Here is a 6,983-nt window from a genome sequence, read left to right as displayed (position 1 = left end):
TATATATATATATCTCCTTATTTATTTTCAATGGGGGGCAGAGCTGTTTTGCCCAGAGCTGGCGTGAGGCAGTCAGATCCGACCCACGAGTGAAGCCAAGGGAGCAGGAAAGAGGCTGCCAACAGCCCAGCCTGGCATCAGTGCCCCAGCTCTGGAGGAGCCTAGCTACAAAGGGGAAAGCCGTGGTAGCTGGGTCCCATTCTCCCACATCCGTGGGTCTTGTGGGGGAGCGCCTGGGCATGTGGGGTGGCGTTGTGTGAGGGGTGCCAGGCCCCGTGTAGCAATGGGAGGAGTGTCCAGGGGAAATGAACCATGTGCAATACTTAGCTGAGACCCCGACGGTGCCGCCTGGGGGATATCCCAGCTCCCCTCTCGGCGGGCGTGAGGAGCGAGGCAGGGCAATCCAGGCAGGACTTGGCATGTGGCAGAGGGAAGTCGCAGTCCGGCCAGAGGGTGCAGGGGCTGAGAACAGCAAACCCGTGCTTTGTACAGTATTTATAGTGGCTTTCTTAATGAGTTGCCTTTATTTGTTTTGTTTTGTTTCTCTTCCAGCACTTAATTTATGCATTCAGCTTCCAGGTCCCGGCCCCTGCATGTCAGGCAAGGGGCAGAGAGGAGCATGGGGTTGTGCCCAGTCAGTGAGAACTAGTGAGCTCGCTGGCAGCATGTCCTCTCTGCACACCCAGGTACTTCGCAGGCAGGCTCACCCCAAAATACCAGACAGGGCTGACAGGTGCAGAAGTGGGCAGTGACTGCTTGGGGCCCTGTTGGAGGCCCCTGGGCAGGGCTGGCCTTTCAAAAGCACCCCACGTGATTAACATGCGTTGCAACGCCTCCTGATTCTGCTGGGAAGTTGGGCAGTGATGTGAAGGCTGCAAAGCCAGGAGGCAGCACATAAGAAAGGACTTTTGAAAGTCACCTCCCACAGGGCCACTGAGCTACCCTGAGTCACGGCCCTTTTGGCAAAGGACGCCTCGGCTGCCTAAAGTGTGACTCTGAGCTGTGAGGGGCCGGAGCTACGCGTTCTGGGTTTGCACAGGGAGTCCATGGCCACGGCCAGCACCCTGGGGCACTTCCCCTGCACAATAAACAAATGAGATGCTTTGAGCGTCTAAACACATGTCCTGAAGTTTTTTAAAGATGTTGTGCGGTCAGATGTGCCCACGGACACCCTCCCAGCCTGCTGCCTGACCCTGGCTTCTGAGAATCAGGATGCTGATTTAGATGTCAGGACTGACCATACAGATTTAGGCTCCAATTCATTGTTGTTTTAATCTCAGCCCATCTTTCCAAAGACTTTCCAAAGAAAACCTGATGTGGGGTCTCCCAGGGATGTGTACCAGGAGCTAGCTGAGCATCAAAACAATCTGCCTGAAGTCTGTCGCCCACTCCCATAGCTCGCATGAATAGGGCTGACTGCATGGAGGCCAAGGTTGTGATGCCTGCTTCCTCCAGCTGTGGTTCTAGCTCTGTCTAGCACTTGAAAAAGTTTCTTCTACTCAGGTCACTTCATTAAATGCTTATTAAAGCCCTTATTAACAGATTCTGGTTCACAGCAACCAGGGCAATAGACAGGAGAGTGTTTTTGAAGCACAAGGCCTTCTTTGCAGCTCTGAGACAGCTTCTTCCCATCCCTGCCTCAGCAGCTCCCCATTTTTTTTCCAGTTTCACCCACAAGCCCATTGATTCTCCTGCACCCATTTTCCATAGTTAAATATTTGGGGCTTCTTTAAAGGACCAGGGTGGGGGTCAGGACACCTGGGGTCTGTTTTCAGCTCTGCCCCTGACCCCTGAGAGAGTCACTTCTCTCCTCTTTGTCCCTCCCCTTCCCTTGCCTCTTCGCCTGTCTTGTGTAGTGAGGCTGCCAGCTTGCGCAGGCAGGGATTGTTGGCTGCTCTGTGTTTTTGCCTTGGCTCACTCAAGGTTAATAGCGTAATCCTGAGGCTACCAGTGAAAGTTTCTGCATGTTGGAAAAAGGCGTCCTCTGAGTGAGATGGTTCTTCTTTTAAGAAAGGCCTGACGATATTCCCATGTGTACAGGTCAGATTTTCTTGTGTGTTGGGGTAGGAGCGAGGAAGGATTGACGGGACCTTGTCTTGCGAGGAAGGATTGAAGGGATCTTGTCTTGCACCTTTTGAAGGGACTCCTGTAGGGTCTGTAGAAGCAGTGGGGTTTAACCAAGGGGCAAGTCCAGCGTCTGAGTGGATGATATTCCCAGCCCTTAATCTAACTTCCATCCAGTCCAGTGGGAAGGCGGCTCTCACCAACTTCCATACTCTTGGCTATGGCCACCAGTGAGCAGAGGCCAAAATCAGCACTGTGATGGACCAGTGTGTGCCGGTGGTAGAGATTGGATGCTAAGTGCAAGAGCAGAGGGTTTGATGCAGAATTTCTGGGGCAGGAGGGACCAGCTGGCAGTGTAGACAGCATCAAGCCAGTTGGCCTAGCCTCTAGCCAAATACTGGGGCCTCGCTTGGGGCCTCGCTAGGAGCCACCAGATCCCTGACTCAGCAAAGCACTTCAACACACATTTAAGATGCTGTGAAGCCAATGCGGCCTCACACACATACGTACAGTGGAACATGGACTTAGTCACGTGCTTTGAGGTGAGCAGGTATGTGAGTGCTTTGCCCTTGATGCCGGCAAGCAAGATACCCTCCCCTGTCCCAAATCAGCAGCATGAGCTCCACTCTGAGCCCTGGCTGCCGGACACACATGGGATTGCAAGGCAGATCCCAGGTATTGATTTCATAGATGTTATAGACATCAGGGCTGGAAGGGACCTCACGATATCATCAGGTTCAGCCCCCTGCCCAAGTCAGCTGGGGTCAGATCACCCCAGCAAGATAAGCATCCAAATGTATAGCATCCAAGATAAGCATCCAAATATATAGTATAGCGCCTTCAGCACCCATGATATAGAGGCTTCCTGGGCTAAAGAAATAGCATACTGTGCATGGCCATCACATACGGGGCACCATGTGCCCCTGGGCCGGTCACGAGTCCTGCTCACATCCAAACCCAGAGGTCACCCGGGAAAGTCCACACCAAATAGAGCATGGGGCTGTAGCTCTTCTCAGGCATGTGAATTTTCCTCCCAGCCTCGTGCTGAACTCTCACGCGACCACCCATAGTATTTAACCTGTCCAGGACATTGATGCTTATTCTCCTTCTCCACTTTGCAAGCATACAAGGGCATTGTGGCAGCAGGGTCTTAGTGGCCATGTTATCCAGTATTGCTTGGCCCTGTCTAATCCCCACCACTTAGAGCAGTATACCCCTGGGAACAACCATTGGGGATGACAGCCCAAGCACTGTCTTGCTTCCCATTGCTGGAGGTTACAAGAGCTCATGTCCATCTTGCCAGCTTCCTCAGTGGGGAGGCAATTGTGATCTTCAGGGATTAGACCGCATGTAGCGCGTGTTTTAGCACTGTGTGTGCAGTAGGAGGGATCAAAGCAGATTCTCAAGCTCAGTGTGAGGGTGGTAGGAAGGAGAATAACAGGGGTGATTGGCATTGCCGAAGCATGGCTGCTCTAGGGTGTGGGTAGGGTGATCTGGGCTGGGAAATGAATGAGGCAGCGAGCTCACTTACCCATCCTCTCATTGAAGCCTCCACCATCTCCTAGATGCTCCAGACAAATGGATGAGGCATCTCTGTCCTCAGGAAGAGACAAACCTCACGCCCCTTATCCATGCAGACTCCCTGGAGCATCCCGTAAAGGAGGTGGGACAGGCATCAGGGTACCCCGAGTTGGCTGACCTTGCCACAGACAAGTTCCTTAATAAGAGCGGGTTTCACTGATGCAGGTGGGCAGTGAGCTGCAGGGGGTTCAAAGCCCCAGAGTGTTTAATGGCATGTTAGACAAGCTGCGGGGGAGATGGCCAGGTGGAGGTTCATAGCAAACAGTGTGAAAGTCCCTCCCTCGACAGCTATTTGCAGGGGGCTCCAGCTCTATCCAGAGCCTGCTGGAGTCCATGGGAGTCTCTCTTTTAACAGCCTCTGGATCTGTCCCCAGCCTGGAGGCAGCCAAGTGATCTGTACTCCCAGTGCACTAAGCAGCCCCTTTCCCAGGACCAGACCCCAGGTTCAGTGTGCCGTGCTTCCCCCATGACAATGAACAGCACCCGATAGCCAGCACCTTGCTGCTGTTTGGGGTACGATCGATGGGCACAGAGGAGCACCGGTGCTTAACCCGGAGCTGGAGACATCACATAGAGCAGGTTGGCGTTTCAGACAGCTCCCACCCCCTCCTTCAGCTGCCTGTCTGCAAATGAATCCTCAGCTCTCCGAGCCTAAGGCGGCGATTCCCAGCCGAGGTGCAGAGAGATGCTTTTAAGGGCAATGCACAATATTAGCGCTGTTAGGTGTGCAAAAGTCTACACGGGATTCCCAGGATAAACCCAGAGATTTCAAATAGGAATCCAAAATGTCCAAATCATTCTGCCCTTTTGTGGGCTTCCTGAGCTCTTTGCAACAGGAGAATGGCTGTAATACATTTTTCCGTAGTCAAAAAATGAGTGAAAGCAAAGAGCTGGCATTTTCTGAGGGGGGCCTTGAGTCTAACAAGGCTGCCTCCCAGCTGAAAAGGTTGAGACTCTGGCCTAAGGGGATCATAGTAATCATCCAGTTGGCTGTCCTGAACGCATGTCTTTCATCTGCTGCTTTCTGGACTGTCCACTCTCTCTGATGATTTTTAAACAGTCTAATAGTTAAGACCTTAAGTTCAGATATTTAGGGAGGGTTGGATGCTGACCTCCCATTGACTTCACAGAGGGAAAGCGTTAGGGGGGTCATTATCGAAAGAGTTAGGGGGGTCATTATCTGAATACACATGAATGTACATGCTATATACAAGGAACATACATGAATATCCATGATAAAGACATAAGCTTTTAACAACCTTGGATTAAGTTTAGAAAGCAGTCTCCAATGCCCCTGCCTGGGTTGACTTATGCTGTTCCTTCAAGGTGAACTTCCATGCACTGGCTCTCTCCTTGGCTTGCTCAGTGCTGGTGTCCAGCATGGGTGGGTTGGGTTGTAAGTCTCCCACCTTTCTGCTTGGTTTTCTTCATTGCTGCAATCTTTAGCTGGCCTGAATGGTGAGGGTTGTCACCGGGGTTGGGAGCTCTTTCCCCACCACGGGCAAGACGTTCCTCAGATCTGTGCAAGAGCCACTTCCCTGTTGTGCTCAGTTGTCACCTCCCCGCCGGGGTCGGACCCCGAGGCTCTCCGAGATGAGCGGGGTGGGTAGGTCTGTAGATCAGCCTGCAGCTGAGGACACGCCAAAGGAAATAGTGACTGTTTCCGTTGCATTTCAGCTTGCAAACAAAGCCAACCCTGAGAGACCCCACGTGGACAATCTGTTGAGTCCCTCTGCTCCCCTCTACAAGGCAGGTAGAGAAGGAGCAATACCACGCTCCATTTTTCCTTGGCCAGGAGTGCCTCTGGGCTCCCGGCATGGGATGCCGCCCTGTACAGTGCACACACACCACCTACCACAGTGCCAATCCCACTCACCCCCCGAGCAAGACCCACACACGTGACCCCACCAGCTAATCCCTGTGGCCTTCTTCGAGATGCATGCTGCTGCTACTCCACGAGAGAGCACCGGGGAGGCCTGTCCTTTGCTCCTCAGAGCTGGGGGCAATGGTCAGAGGCACCAGGCTTTACACAAGGAGAGTACCAGGAAGATGTGTTTTCCCATCCTGTTCACTCTCCCCCCCTCCTTTGCCTCTGTCCAGTTGGCTTCGTTTCCCCGAACGGTGAGCCACGCCGCCAAGACGCACTGTAAATAGTGGTATATATTGCCTCCTCTGTACATACTGTTCTCAAGTCTGATTGTTGATATGAATTTAATGGCATATTTTTATATACTTGTTTAAGTTTCACGGGCCAGCCAAGGTGCCGACCGCATTTAAGTTATAACTACTACTGTGCATTAAAGCCGAGAACAAAACCAGAGAGCTTTTAATTCTGAAGTATTACCAGTCCAGTGAGATGTTGACTACCACATTATTCCTGGGGTTGTTTGGGGGTTTGTTTTTGGTTTTTTGGGGGCAGGGGAGGGGGGAGGCGGTCACTGTGGGTTCATTGTCATTAAAGATCACTGGTGTCAGAACCCAAATCCGTCTGTGTCCTCGTCCTTGATGGGTAGGAGAGCCGGCTTTTCCACGGTCACCACCACCAACTGGTTCGTCACCACTCTGGGGATTTGAATCCTGAGGGCCCTGCCACACGTTCAAATTAAAGCTGGATAGAAGCCAGCCATAAAGTTGTTACACATTTTCAAGCACTAACTTTGTAGCTGGCTGGTTCTTTTTGTAGCTGGATGCCCATTTTTATGGCATGATAATTACTTTGCATGTGTGGCCAGTCTGCATTTATTGTACGATTAACCTGTTAATTGCATAATATATGTAACATACGGCTGGGGCCTGAGCCTCAGTGCCAACAGCAAGAGCTTGCCGTGCTCAAGCTAAAGGAGTGGGAATAGTAGCAGCTTTTTAAGCCTGCTCTGTGGGGTGGCCATTGGCAGAGGACAAGGATCTCTTGGCATGGGCATCATCTCATAGGGCAGTGTCAATTGAACAACGGGGTTTTATCCCTCGGTGGAAGATATTGAGATCTCCGTCCGTGAGGCATCAGGAGTCAAAAAGCTTTGATTTTGAAATGTGGCTATTGCCCCTCAGGCTTGTGGCCTGGGCATTTCCAGCCCCATTTCTATAACCTGGGTTGCCTGCTCTGATTTTTCTGTGGGCACAAGTCCTGGCCTGTTCTAGCGTTGGGATCCCCATTGCACCATCCTTGTCATTTCCATTGGGCACAAGATCCACCTCTGCCTCCTGGCAGAGATGGGGCTGGGGGACCACGTGAGCTCCCACTAGCCCCGAGCAATGTGGGTGTTCAGCATCCGGACCTGCAGTTGAGAAAAGCCCTTTCTCTGTATAGCACCCACAAGACCACCCTTCCTGGGGCTCTT

This window comes from Alligator sinensis, unplaced genomic scaffold (assembly GCF_000455745.1).
Source record: "Alligator sinensis unplaced genomic scaffold, ASM45574v1 scaffold594_1, whole genome shotgun sequence".
In the NCBI taxonomy this organism is placed as follows: Eukaryota; Metazoa; Chordata; order Crocodylia; family Alligatoridae; genus Alligator; species Alligator sinensis.
This window is presented reverse-complemented; position numbering follows the sequence as displayed.